The sequence below is a fragment of the Mesoplodon densirostris genome, chromosome 11 (genome assembly GCF_025265405.1).
Source record: "Mesoplodon densirostris isolate mMesDen1 chromosome 11, mMesDen1 primary haplotype, whole genome shotgun sequence".
Taxonomy (NCBI): domain Eukaryota; kingdom Metazoa; phylum Chordata; class Mammalia; order Artiodactyla; family Ziphiidae; genus Mesoplodon; species Mesoplodon densirostris.
Window position 1 is genome coordinate 106,116,877 of NC_082671.1, and position 12,665 is coordinate 106,129,541.

Sequence of the window (12,665 nt, forward strand, 5' to 3'; positions counted from 1 at the left end):
TAGTAGAAGTACCCTAGGCTCTGTAGCTCAGTTTTCAGTTGTTTTAGGAAACACCATGGACTTGTCCAGAGTGGCTCTTGGCAATTTACATCCATCCCATCATCGTAACAAGGCTACCTTTTCCACACGCCTGTGCTGCGTTCCTAGTTTTTACAATTTTTTTGGATGTTCTGTTTGACCGGTTGGAAATGAGACTTTTTTTACTGCGGATTTGCATTGCCCACCTGCTTGATTGGCCAAAAATGGCAAATGTATGTATTCCTGAATATATTGAGGATATAACGCATACGCCATTTTTGGCCAAGTGCATCATTGTCGAAGTTGTGCAGTATTGCCTTTCCTTAAAAGGCGATTCCAATCTACCTCCTGATATATGTTTCCTGCCATCCTGCCTCGATTTCAAGTCCTCCTCATTGCCTTCCCTCAATCGATTTTTGGAAGGTAGTTGTCCATTATAACTCCGCAGGTTTGTGAAATCCTGAGCATCTGGGCTCCACTTATCATTTCGCTTCTTTGTGAGCTGGCCGCAAACCCGCAGTATTACTTCAGACCCTATTCTGTTTCTGGGGCGGCACGCTGAGCCTTTGGTTAACTCTTCTTCGCGACGGGAAATTAGAGTGACATGTGTTCGTCCCACTGCTTACAGCAAATGTCTCGTTGGTTCCCCCCCTTCCCTTTCATCCTCCACACAAATTGCAAACTGTGTGAAACAGGAGGTTAAATGCGCTGACTCTCCAAGAGGGGAGATTAATAGTAAAGTGACTGGAATGGGAACACGAGCACAAGGAGAGGACAAAGGAGGAGCGTTTTAGAAAGTTGTCCAGATCACACGTTTTCCCAGCCTCTGGGTTTCCCATACACGTTTTAGCTGTAATAAGGTTCCACTGAACACAGAGAGTTGGGACACATGGAATGGGTTGCATGCATTATTGCTTTAAATGGCCTGCATTTGCTCACACAACCTCACCAATCCTCTCAGCCCCAAGTGTCCAGCCTTATGTCTCATGCATCTGTGGGTGTAGATGTGGTCAATCCAGGTTGCATCAGAGCCCCTGAATGAATTGTGTAAGAAGTTCGCCGTTAGTGTGTTTTGTTTTTGAAATTTATTTTTATAGTGAGGTTGAGGTGATTTTCACTGCCATATTTATGCCACTCTCTACATGCTTGATTCCCTTACGGAGACATATCAATACATAGGTATTAAGATTCTTACTATTCAGATATATTCCTCTGCATGGAATAGGGGATGTTGAGTCCAGTTCACTGAGCAAGGAGTAGGTCTTGTCTATTACACATTTAGTTTATGGAATGGAACCTGTGCTAATATCAAACTCTGGTTTTATTCACCACCTCACCTCTCCTTTGCCCTGAAGCAGGCATAAGATTTTTTTTCTAAATGTGAGAATCCTTTGTGTTTTCTAATTCAGTTCATGTGTAGCCATGTTTACATTCCCTTCATAAGTGATATCTTATGATAAGTTTCTATTTCTGTGTTACTTATTTCACTTAGAGTCATCGTACCTAAATCTAGTCATTATGCTTCTACTGGCTTTATGACATTGATTCCATGGCTGAGGGATATCCCATCGTACATAACTACCACAACTTTTTTATCAACTTTTGTCTTTCCTGGGATATTTAAGGTGTAGCGAAGTCGATTTTCTTGTAAACAGTGCAGCCCTAAACTTTGGTGTCGCTGATTCTTGTTGATTTTCAATTTTCCCATGGTATACGCACATGAGTGGAAGTACCCTATGCTCTGTAGCTCTGTTTCTAGATGTTTTAGCAAACACCATGGACTTCTCCAGAGTGGCGCTGGGCAATTTACATCCCTCCCATCAGTGTAACAAGGCTCTCTGTTCCACACGGCTGTGCTGCCTTTGTAGTTTTTACAGTTTTCTTCGATAGTCTGTTTGACTGGTGGGAAATGAGACTTCTTTGTACTGTGGATTTTCATTTCCCACTTGCTTGGTTGGCCAGAAGGGGAGTATGCGTGTTTTCTTGAATATATTTAGGAAAATATGCATAAGCACTTTTTGGCCAAGTGCATCATTGTCAGAATTGTGCCGCATTTTCTGTGCTTAAAAGTTTTTTCCAATCTAACTCTTGAAATATATTTCCTCCAATCCTGCCTCAATTTCAAATCCTCATGGTTGTCTTCCCTCAACATATTTTTGGACGATAGTTGTCCATTATAATACTGCAGGTTTGTGAATTCCTGTGCACCTGAGCTCCACTTATCAACTCGCTTTTTTTGTGAGATGTCCGCAAACCTGCAGGATTGCTTCAGGCCCTATCCTAGTTGTGGGGCGGCAGGCTGAGCCTTTGGTTAACTCTTCTGCGTGACAAGAAATTAAAGTGATATGTGCCCGTTCAAATGCTTACAGGAAGTCTCTCATTGTTTCCCCATCTTCCCTTTCATCCTCTGCACAAATTGTAAACTTTGTGAAACAGGAGGTTAAAGGCGCTCACTCTCCAAGAGTGGAGATTGATAGTAAAGTGGCTGGAATGCCTAACCCGAGCACAAGGAGAAGAAAAAGGAGGAGCGTTTTAGAAACCTGTCCAGATCACACGTTGTCCCATTCTCTGCGTTTCCCATGCATGTTTTAGCTGAAATAAAATTCCCTTGAACCTAGAGAGTTGGGACACATGGAAAGGGTTGCATGCATTATTGCTTTAAATCGTCTGCGTTTGCTCACCCAACCTCACCAATCCTCTCAGTCCCAAGTGTCCAGGCGTATGTCTCATCCAGCTGTGTGTGTAGATGTATTCATTCCAGGTTGCATCAGAGACCCTGAAGGAATTGTGTAAGATTTTCGCTGTTTCTGTGTTTTGTTTTTGAAATTTATTTTTATAATTGGTTTGAGCTGATTTTCACTGCCGTGTTTATGTCACTGTATATATGCTTTATTACCTTACACAGACTATATCAATACATAGGTATTAAGATTATTTCTAGTCAGATATATTCCTCTGCAGGGAATAGGGGATGTTGAGTCCAGTTCCGTGAGCAATGCATCAATTTTATGCATCAATTCACCTCTCCTTTCCCCTTAAGTAGGCATAAGTGTTTGTTTTTTTTGTAAATGTGAGACTCTGTTTTGTTTTCTAATTCAGTTCATTTGTAGCCATGTTTACATTCCCTTCATAAGTGATATCTTCTGATACGTTTCTTTTTCTGTGTTACTTATTTTACTTTGAATCATCGTATCTAAATCCAGTCATTATGTTGCTACTGGCTTTATGACATTGATTCCATGGTTGAGGGTTATCCCATCGAACGTAAGTACCACAACTTCTTTATCCACTTTTGTCTTTCATGGGGTTTTTAAGGTGTACTGAAGTCGAGGTTCTTGGAAACAGAGCAGCCCTAAACTTTTGGGTTGCAATGGTAAGTGTTACGGTTAGGGGTAACAAACAGGTAAGGTTTATTGTAAAGGTGAAGGTAGGAAAATATGTTAGTGTTAGGGTAAGTGTTAGGGTATGGGTTAGTGTTAGTGTACACATTGGATTAGGGAAGGGGTTGGTTAGGGTTGGGTTTGGTTTATTTAGGCCCCTTGTCAGGACCTTAAGGTTGGGGTTAGGTTTTGGGTTAGGGTTGTGGTTGGGGTTGGGTTTAGGCTTGGGGATGTGGTTGAGGTTGGGTTTGGGTTTGAGGTTAGGGTTAGGGTTTAGGTTTAGGTTTAGTGTTAGGGCTAGGGTTTAGGTTTAGCTTTAGTGTTAGGGTCTGGGTTAGGTGTAAGGTTATTTTTAGGGTACAGTTTAGGGTACGGCTATGGGTTAGGTTTAGGTTACAGGTTAGGGTTTGTTTTACGGTTAGTGTACGAGTTAGGTTTAGGGTACGGGTTAGGGTTATGGTATGGGTCAGTGTACGCTTTAGGGTTTGGGTATTTATTAAACCTCTCCCACTCTCCAGATATCACTTAGCACGTAAAGGAACATTATTTGCGGTCCAGCCATGGAGAAGACTTTAGACAATAGGATAAGACAAAGAACACATATATTATAAATACATCACATTAAGGTTTTGTTTTCAACCTGTACATAAAAACACTAGTGCTTAGGAAATCTAATGGAGGCAGAAGCAGTAAAGGGTAGTTTTATGGGAATAACAGCACAGATTTACTGTAGAATACCCAGATTTTGACTGGTTAGAAAGTCAAGAGGAGTGCTTTTGTTCTGAAGATATAAACCCTCTTCTAAATTGAGCTGTTATTGGAAATTAGAAATTTTTTTGTTGCTGTTGTATTGCTTTGTGTTTTCATGATTATTCTGCTTGCATCTCCCTTGTTACACCCTTGATTTGGGGAGGAGTGCCATTACTGGAAATGAGTTTACAGAATTATTTTGAAAAACAGAAGGAAATGGTTCTCACCTAAATATTAAGAAATAATCTCTATACTGGTGTAGTAAGAGAATTATGACTCAGGGATAATAATTCTATGAAATGTAATTAAACACAATATACATTGTTTCTTTTAAATTTCCAGTTACTTTTTAAAAGTACAATTATAATCCAAGTTCTTTGTAACAAGTGAAATTTAAAAAGATTAAAGGAAAAGATAATATTTTACCTCTTGCCATCCTTTCCCACTCCCTGAAACGACCATCATAATGTGTAGCTTTCTCATTTTATCCAGGTGTTCCTTACATCTGGAAAATCATGTTTCTCACTGTAGAAAAACAGATTTAGCTCTCACACTTTTTATAGGCTACATAACAGTCCATAGAACAGAAGTATCAAGTATACCCAGGTATAGTGCGAACTCCTTAGTTACTGAGAAATCAGGGCCTTCTTTAGAACCAGTGTCAGGGCTTCAGGTAGGGACAGCGTCAGAGCCTGACGTAAGCAGAGCGACAGGCACCGAGTGAGGCGTAGCATCAGTCCCTTCGCTGGGGACACTGTCAGGGCAAGGCTTAGGAGGAGCAGAAGGGCCTTTGTAGGATCAGCATCAGGGTCTTGGTTACAGACATTCTCAGGGCCTCTGTTAGTGTCAGAGTCAGGGCCTCACTTAGGGACAGTTCCAGTACTTTAGTAAGAGATGGATCAGGATATATGCTTAGGATAGTGTCAGAACTTTAGATATTGATGGAAGCAGAGTCTTTGTTAGGGGCAGAGTCAGGGCCTGAGTTAGGACTAACATCAGAGCCTTTGCTAGGTATCGTGTGATACCTGAGTTAGGAGTACTGTCAAGGCCTTAGTTAGGGACAGTGTCAGTGTCTTAGGACTAGTCAGGGCCTTAGTTAGGGACAAAATTAGGGCTTCAGTTAGGAAAAGAGGCAGGACATTAGCTATAGGGCGAGTCATGTTTCGGGCTAGGGATAATGTATGGAAATGAGCAAGAGATAGTTTGAAGGTCGTAGTTATTGAGAGTATCAGGGAGTTATTTAGGCCCCTTGTCAGGACCTTAACCAGGGACAGTGTCAGGGTAAGGCTTAGGAATAGCCTAAGGGCCTCTGTAGGATCAGCATCAGGGTGTTTGTTAAAGACATTATCAGTGTCTCTTATGGATAGCCTCAGGGAGTCACTAAGGGACCATGTCAAGTTTCACTTAGGGACAGTTTCAGGAACTTAGTAATAGATGGGTCAGGATATGAGCTCAGGATAGTGTCAGGATTTTAGATATTGATGGCAACATGGCCTTAGTTAGGGATAGTTGTCAGGGCCTGAGTTAGGAGTAGTGTTGGTGCCTTAGGGAGAGTATCATGCATTGAGTTAGGACCAGCATCTAGGCCTTAGTTTGGGACAGTGTCACGGCGTTGGGGCTAAATTCAGGGTGTGAGTTAGGCAGAGCATCAAGAATTTAGTTGGCATAAGAGGCTCGAATTTAGCTAAAGACAGTGTTAGGTTAATGTCTAGGTATAGTGTCAAGAAATGACCTGGGGATAATGTTAATCCCATAGTTACGGAGAGAACCAGGGCCTTGTTTAGAACCAGTGTCAGCGCTTCAGGTAGGGACAGCGTCAGAGCCTGATGTAGGGAGAGCAACAGGGCCTGAGTGAGGCCTAGCATCAGTCCCCTTAGCTAGGGAAACTCTCAGGACATGAGTTAGGAGCAGCATCAGGGCCTCTGTAGGATGAGCATTAGGGTCTTATCTAAAGACATGATAAAGGCCTGAGTTAGGAGTAGGTTCCGGGCCTTAGGTAGGGAGAGTGTCAGGGCCTTAGTTAAGACTAGCATCAGAGCCTTTGTTAGGTATCGTGTCTGGGCCTGTGTTATGAGTAGTGTCAGGGTGTTTGTTAGGGACAGTGTCAGGACCTGAGTTAGGAGTAGTGTGAAGGCTTTAGTTAGGCTAGTGTCAGGGCCCTAGTGATGATTAGTCAGGGCCTTAGTTAGGGACAGCATTAAGGCTTCAGGTAGGATAAGAGTCAGGACATTATCTACAGACCGAGTCAGGTTAGGGTCAGGTTACGGGTTAGGGAAAATGTTAGGAAATGAGCGAGGGATAGTTTGAAGGCCTTAGTTATTCAGAGCATCAGGGCCTTATTTAGGACCAGCGTCAGGGCCTCATCTAGGGAAAGTGTCAGGGCAAGGCTTAGGAGCAGCACAATTGCCTCTGTAGGATGAGCATCAGGGTCTTTGTTAAAGACATTCTCTGGGCCTCTGTTAGGGACAGCCTCAGGGCCTCATTTAGGGACAGAGTCAAGGCTTAAATCAGGAGAGTTTTTGGACGTTATTAAGACATTCTTTAGGATATATTCTCAGGATAGTGTCAGGACTTTAGATATTGACAGCAGCAGGGCCTCAGTTAGGGTCAGTGTCAGGACCTTAGGAGTAGCTTCAGAGCCTTCAAAGGAATCGTGTGAGGGCTTATGTTAGGAGTAGTGTCATGGCTCTAGTTAGGGATAGTGTTAGGGCCTGAGTTATGAATAGTGTCAGTCCTTTATTTAGGGCCAGTGTCAGGGCCTGAGTTAGGTGTAGGGTCAGGGCTTTAGTTAGGGACAGTGGCAGGGCCTTAGTTAGGACTACCGTCAGAGCCTGAGTTAGTCGTGTCAGGGCCTTAGTTAGGGTCAGTGTCAGGGCCTGTGTTAGGTGTAGTGTCAGGGCCTTGGTTAGGACTAGCATGAGAGGCTTTTTTAGGGACAGTGTCAGGGCCTTAGTTAGGACTAGCGTCAGGGCCTTCTGTTACGTACAGTGTCAGAACCTGAGTCAGGAATAGTGTTAGGGCCTTAGTTAGGAACAGTCTCAAGCCCTGACCTAGGACAAACATCTAGGCCTTAATTAAGGACAGTGTCAAGGACTTGGGACTAAATACAGGGCCTGAGTTAGGCGCAGCATAAGGGCTTTAGTTATCCTAAGAGGGAGGACATTAGCTAGTGAAAGGGTCAGGTTAACTTCTAGGGATCGTGTCAGGAAATGACCTAGGGATAGTGTCTTGACGTTAGTTACTGAGAGTACCAGGGCCTTGTTTAGAACCAGTGTCAGGGCTTCAGGTAGGGACAGCGTGAGAGCCTGACGTAGGGAGAGTGACAGGGCCCGAGTGAGGCCTAGCATCAGTCCCTTAGCTGGGGACACTGTCAGGGCATGACTCAGGAGCAGCATCAGGGCCTCTGTAGGATCAGCATTACGGTCTTAGTTAAAGACATGATCAGGGCCTGAGTTAGGAGTAGGTTCAGGGCCTTAGGTATCATGTCTGGGCTTAGGCACAGTGTCACGGTCTGAATTAGGAGTATTGTCAAGGCCTTGGTTAAGGACAGTGTCAGGGCCTATCTTCAGACTAGTTAGGGCCTTAGTTAGGGACAGCATTAAGGCTTCAGGTGGGATAAGCGGCAGGACATTATCTAAAGACCGAGTCAGGTTACGGGCTAGGGATAATGTCAGTAAATGAGCGAGGGATAGTTTGAAGGCGTTAGGTATTCAGAGCATCAGGGCCTTATTTAGAAGCAGTGTCAGGGTCTTATCTAGGGACAGTGTCCGGGAAAGGCTTAGGAGCAGCACAAGGGCCTCTGTAGGATGAGCATCAGGTTGTTGGTTAAAGATATTATCCGGGTCTCTGTTATGGATAGCCTCGGGGCCTCACTTAGGGACAGGGTCGGGTTCACTTAGGTTGAGTTTCAGGATTTTAGTAAGAAGTGGGTCAGGATATAAGCTCAGGATTGTGTCAGAATATAGATATTGACAGCAGCAAGTTTTTATATAGTGATAGTGTCAGGGCCTAAGATGGTAGTAGGGGTTTGGGTTCGGGTTTAGGGTTACGGTTTGGGTTAGGGGTTAGGGTTCAGGTACGGGATCGGGTTCGGGTTCGGCTACGGGTTCGGGTAAGGGTTAGGGTACGGGTTAGGGGTTCGGGTATGGGTTAGGGTTCAGGTACGGGTTAGGGTACGGGTTAGGGTTAGGGTACGGGTTAGGGTACGGGTTAGGGTACGGGTTAGGGTACGGGTTAGGGTTAGGGTACGGGTTAGGGTACGGGTTAGGGTTAGGGTACGGGTTAGGGTTAGGGTACGGGTTAGGGTACGGGTTAGGGTACGGGTACGGGTTAGGGTACGGGTTAGGGTACGGGTTAGGGTACGGGTTAGGGTACGGGTTAGGGTACGGGTTAGGGTACGGGTTTAGGGTACGGGTTAGGGTACGGGTTAGGGGTTAGGGTTAGGGTACGGGTTAGGGTTAGGGTTAGGGTTAGGGTTAGGGTACGGGTTAGGGTTAGGGTTAGGGTTAGGGTTAGGGTACGGGTTAGGGTACGGGTTAGGGTTAGGGTTAGGGTTAGGGTTAGGGTTAGGGTTAGGGTTAGGGTTAGGGTTAGGGTACGGGTTAGGGTACGGGTTAGGGTTAGGGTACGGGTTAGGGTACGGGTTAGGGTTAGGGTTAGGGTTAGGGTTAGGGTTAGGGTTAGGGTACGGGTTAGGGTTAGGGTACGGGTTAGGGTACGGGTTAGGGTACGGGTTAGGGTTAGGGTACGGGTTAGGGTACGGGTTAGGGTACGGGTTAGGGTACGGGTTAGGGTACGGGTTAGGGTACGGGTTAGGGTACGGGTTAGGGTTAGGGTACGGGTTAGGGTTAGGGTTAGGGTACGGGTTAGGGTTAGGGTTAGGGTTAGGGTACGGGTTAGGGTTAGGGTACGGGTTAGGGTACGGGTTAGGGTACGGGTTAGGGTACGGGTTAGGGTACGGGTTAGGGTACGGGTTAGGGTACGGGTTAGGGTTAGGGTTAGGGTACGGGTTAGGGTACGGGTACGGGTTAGGGTACGGGTTAGGGTTAGGGTTAGGGTACGGGTTAGGGTTAGGGTTAGGGTACGGGTTAGGGTTAGGGTACGGGTTAGGGTTAGGGTTAGGGTTAGGGTTAGGGTTAGGGTTAGGGTACGGGTTAGGGTTAGGGTTAGGGTACGGGTTAGGGTTAGGGTACGGGTTAGGGTTAGGGTTAGGGTACGGGTTAGGGTTAGGGTTAGGGTTAGGGTTAGGGTTAGGGTACGGGTTAGGGTTAGGGTTAGGGTACGGGTTAGGGTTAGGGTTAGGGTACGGGTTAGGGTTAGGGTTAGGGTACGGGTTAGGGTTAGGGTTAGGGTACGGGTTAGGGTTAGGGTACGGGTTAGGGTACGGGTTAGGGTTAGGGTACGGGTTAGGGTACGGGTTAGGGTTAGGGTACGGGTTAGGGTACGGGTTAGGGTACGGGTTAGGGTTAGGGTTAGGGTTAGGGTACGGGTTAGGGTTAGGGTTAGGGTTAGGGTACGGGTTAGGGTTAGGGTACGGGTTAGGGTTAGGGTACGGGTTAGGGTTAGGGTACGGGTTAGGGTTAGGGTACGGGTTAGGGTACGGGTTAGGGTTAGGGTACGGGTTAGGGTACGGGTTAGGGTACGGGTTAGGGTTAGGGTTAGGGTTAGGGTTAGGGTACGGGTTAGGGTACGGGTTAGGGTACGGGTTAGGGTACGGGTTAGGGTACGGGTTAGGGTACGGGTTAGGGTACGGGTTAGGGTACGGGTTAGGGTACGGGTTAGGGTTAGGGTACGGGTTAGGGTACGGGTTAGGGTACGGGTTAGGGTACGGGTTAGGGTACGGGTTAGGGTTAGGGTACGGGTTAGGGTTAGGGTACGGGTTAGGGTTAGGGGTTAGGGTTAGGGTTAGGGTTAGGGTACGGGTTAGGGTTAGGGTTAGGGTTAGGGTTAGGGTTAGGGTACGGGTTAGGGTTAGGGTTAGGGTTAGGGTTAGGGTTAGGGTTAGGGTTAGGGTTAGGGTTAGGGTTAGGGTTAGGGTTAGGGTTAGGGTTAGGGTTAGGGTTAGGGTTAGGGTTAGGGTTAGGGTTAGGGTTAGGGTTAGGGTTAGGGTTAGGGTTAGGGTTAGGGTTAGGGTTAGGGTTAGGGTTAGGGTTAGGGTTAGGGTTAGGGTTAGGGTTAGGGTTAGGGTTAGGGTTAGGGTTAGGGTTAGGGTTAGGGTTAGGGTTAGGGTTAGGGTTAGGGTTAGGGTTAGGGTTAGGGTTAGGGTTAGGGTTAGGGTTAGGGTTAGGGTTAGGGTTAGGGTTAGGGTTAGGGTTAGGGTTAGGGTTAGGGTTAGGGTTAGGGTTAGGGTTAGGGTTAGGGTTAGGGTTAGGGTTAGGGTTAGGGTTAGGGTTAGGGTTAGGGTTAGGGTTAGGGTTAGGGTTAGGGTTAGGGTTAGGGTTAGGGTTAGGGTTAGGGTTAGGGTTAGGGTTAGGGTTAGGGTTAGGGTTAGGGTTAGGGTTAGGGTTAGGGTTAGGGTTAGGGTTAGGGTTAGGGTTAGGGTTAGGGTTAGGGTTAGGGTTAGGGTTAGGGTTAGGGTTAGGGTTAGGGTTAGGGTTAGGGTTAGGGTTAGGGTTAGGGTTAGGGTTAGGGTTAGGGTTAGGGTTAGGGTTAGGGTTAGGGTTAGGGTTAGGGTTAGGGTTAGGGTTAGGGTTAGGGTTAGGGTTAGGGTTAGGGTTAGGGTTAGGGTTAGGGTTAGGGTTAGGGTTAGGGTTAGGGTTAGGGTTAGGGTTAGGGTTAGGGTTAGGGTTAGGGTTAGGGTTAGGGTTAGGGTTAGGGTTAGGGTTAGGGTTAGGGTTAGGGTTAGGGTTAGGGTTAGGGTTAGGGTTAGGGTTAGGGTTAGGGTTAGGGTTAGGGTTAGGGTTAGGGTTAGGGTTAGGGTTAGGGTTAGGGTTAGGGTTAGGGTTAGGGTTAGGGTTAGGGTTAGGGTTAGGGTTAGGGTTAGGGTTAGGGTTAGGGTTAGGGTTAGGGTTAGGGTTAGGGTTAGGGTTAGGGTTAGGGTTAGGGTTAGGGTTAGGGTTAGGGTTAGGGTTAGGGTTAGGGTTAGGGTTAGGGTTAGGGTTAGGGTTAGGGTTAGGGTTAGGGTTAGGGTTAGGGTTAGGGTTAGGGTTAGGGTTAGGGTTAGGGTTAGGGTTAGGGTTAGGGTTAGGGTTAGGGTTAGGGTTAGGGTTAGGGTTAGGGTTAGGGTTAGGGTTAGGGTTAGGGTTAGGGTTAGGGTTAGGGTTAGGGTTAGGGTTAGGGTTAGGGTTAGGGTTAGGGTTAGGGTTAGGGTTAGGGTTAGGGTTAGGGTTAGGGTTAGGGTTAGGGTTAGGGTTAGGGTTAGGGTTAGGGTTAGGGTTAGGGTTAGGGTTAGGGTTAGGGTTAGGGTTAGGGTTAGGGTTAGGGTTAGGGTTAGGGTTAGGGTTAGGGTTAGGGTTAGGGTTAGGGTTAGGGTTAGGGTTAGGGTTAGGGTTAGGGTTAGGGTTAGGGTTAGGGTTAGGGTTAGGGTTAGGGTTAGGGTTAGGGTTAGGGTTAGGGTTAGGGTTAGGGTTAGGGTTAGGGTTAGGGTTAGGGTTAGGGTTAGGGTTAGGGTTAGGGTTAGGGTTAGGGTTAGGGTTAGGGTTAGGGTTAGGGTTAGGGTTAGGGTTAGGGTTAGGGTTAGGGTTAGGGTTAGGGTTAGGGTTAGGGTTAGGGTTAGGGTTAGGGTTAGGGTTAGGGTTAGGGTTAGGGTTAGGGTTAGGGTTAGGGTTAGGGTTAGGGTTAGGGTTAGGGTTAGGGTTAGGGTTAGGGTTAGGGTTAGGGTTAGGGTTAGGGTTAGGGTTAGGGTTAGGGTTAGGGTTAGGGTTAGGGTTAGGGTTAGGGTTAGGGTTAGGGTTAGGGTTAGGGTTAGGGTTAGGGTTAGGGTTAGGGTTAGGGTTAGGGTTAGGGTTAGGGTTAGGGTTAGGGTTAGGGTTAGGGTTAGGGTTAGGGTTAGGGTTAGGGTTAGGGTTAGGGTTAGGGTTAGGGTTAGGGTTAGGGTTAGGGTTAGGGTTAGGGTTAGGGTTAGGGTTAGGGTTAGGGTTAGGGTTAGGGTTAGGGTTAGGGTTAGGGTTAGGGTTAGGGTTAGGGTTAGGGTTAGGGTTAGGGTTAGGGTTAGGGTTAGGGTTAGGGTTAGGGTTAGGGTTAGGGTTAGGGTTAGGGTTAGGGTTAGGGTTAGGGTTAGGGTTAGGGTTAGGGTTAGGGTTAGGGTTAGGGTTAGGGTTAGGGTTAGGGTTAGGGTTAGGGTTAGGGTTAGGGTTAGGGTTAGGGTTAGGGTTAGGGTTAGGGTTAGGGTTAGGGTTAGGGTTAGGGTTAGGGTTAGGGTTAGGGTTAGGGTTAGGGTTAGGGTTAGGGTTAGGGTTAGGGTTAGGGTTAGGGTTAGGGTTAGGGTTAGGGTTAGGGTTAGGGTTAGGGTTAGGGTTAGGGTTAGGGTTAGGGTTAGGGTTAGGGTTAGGGTTAGGGTTAGGGTTAGGGTTAGGGTTA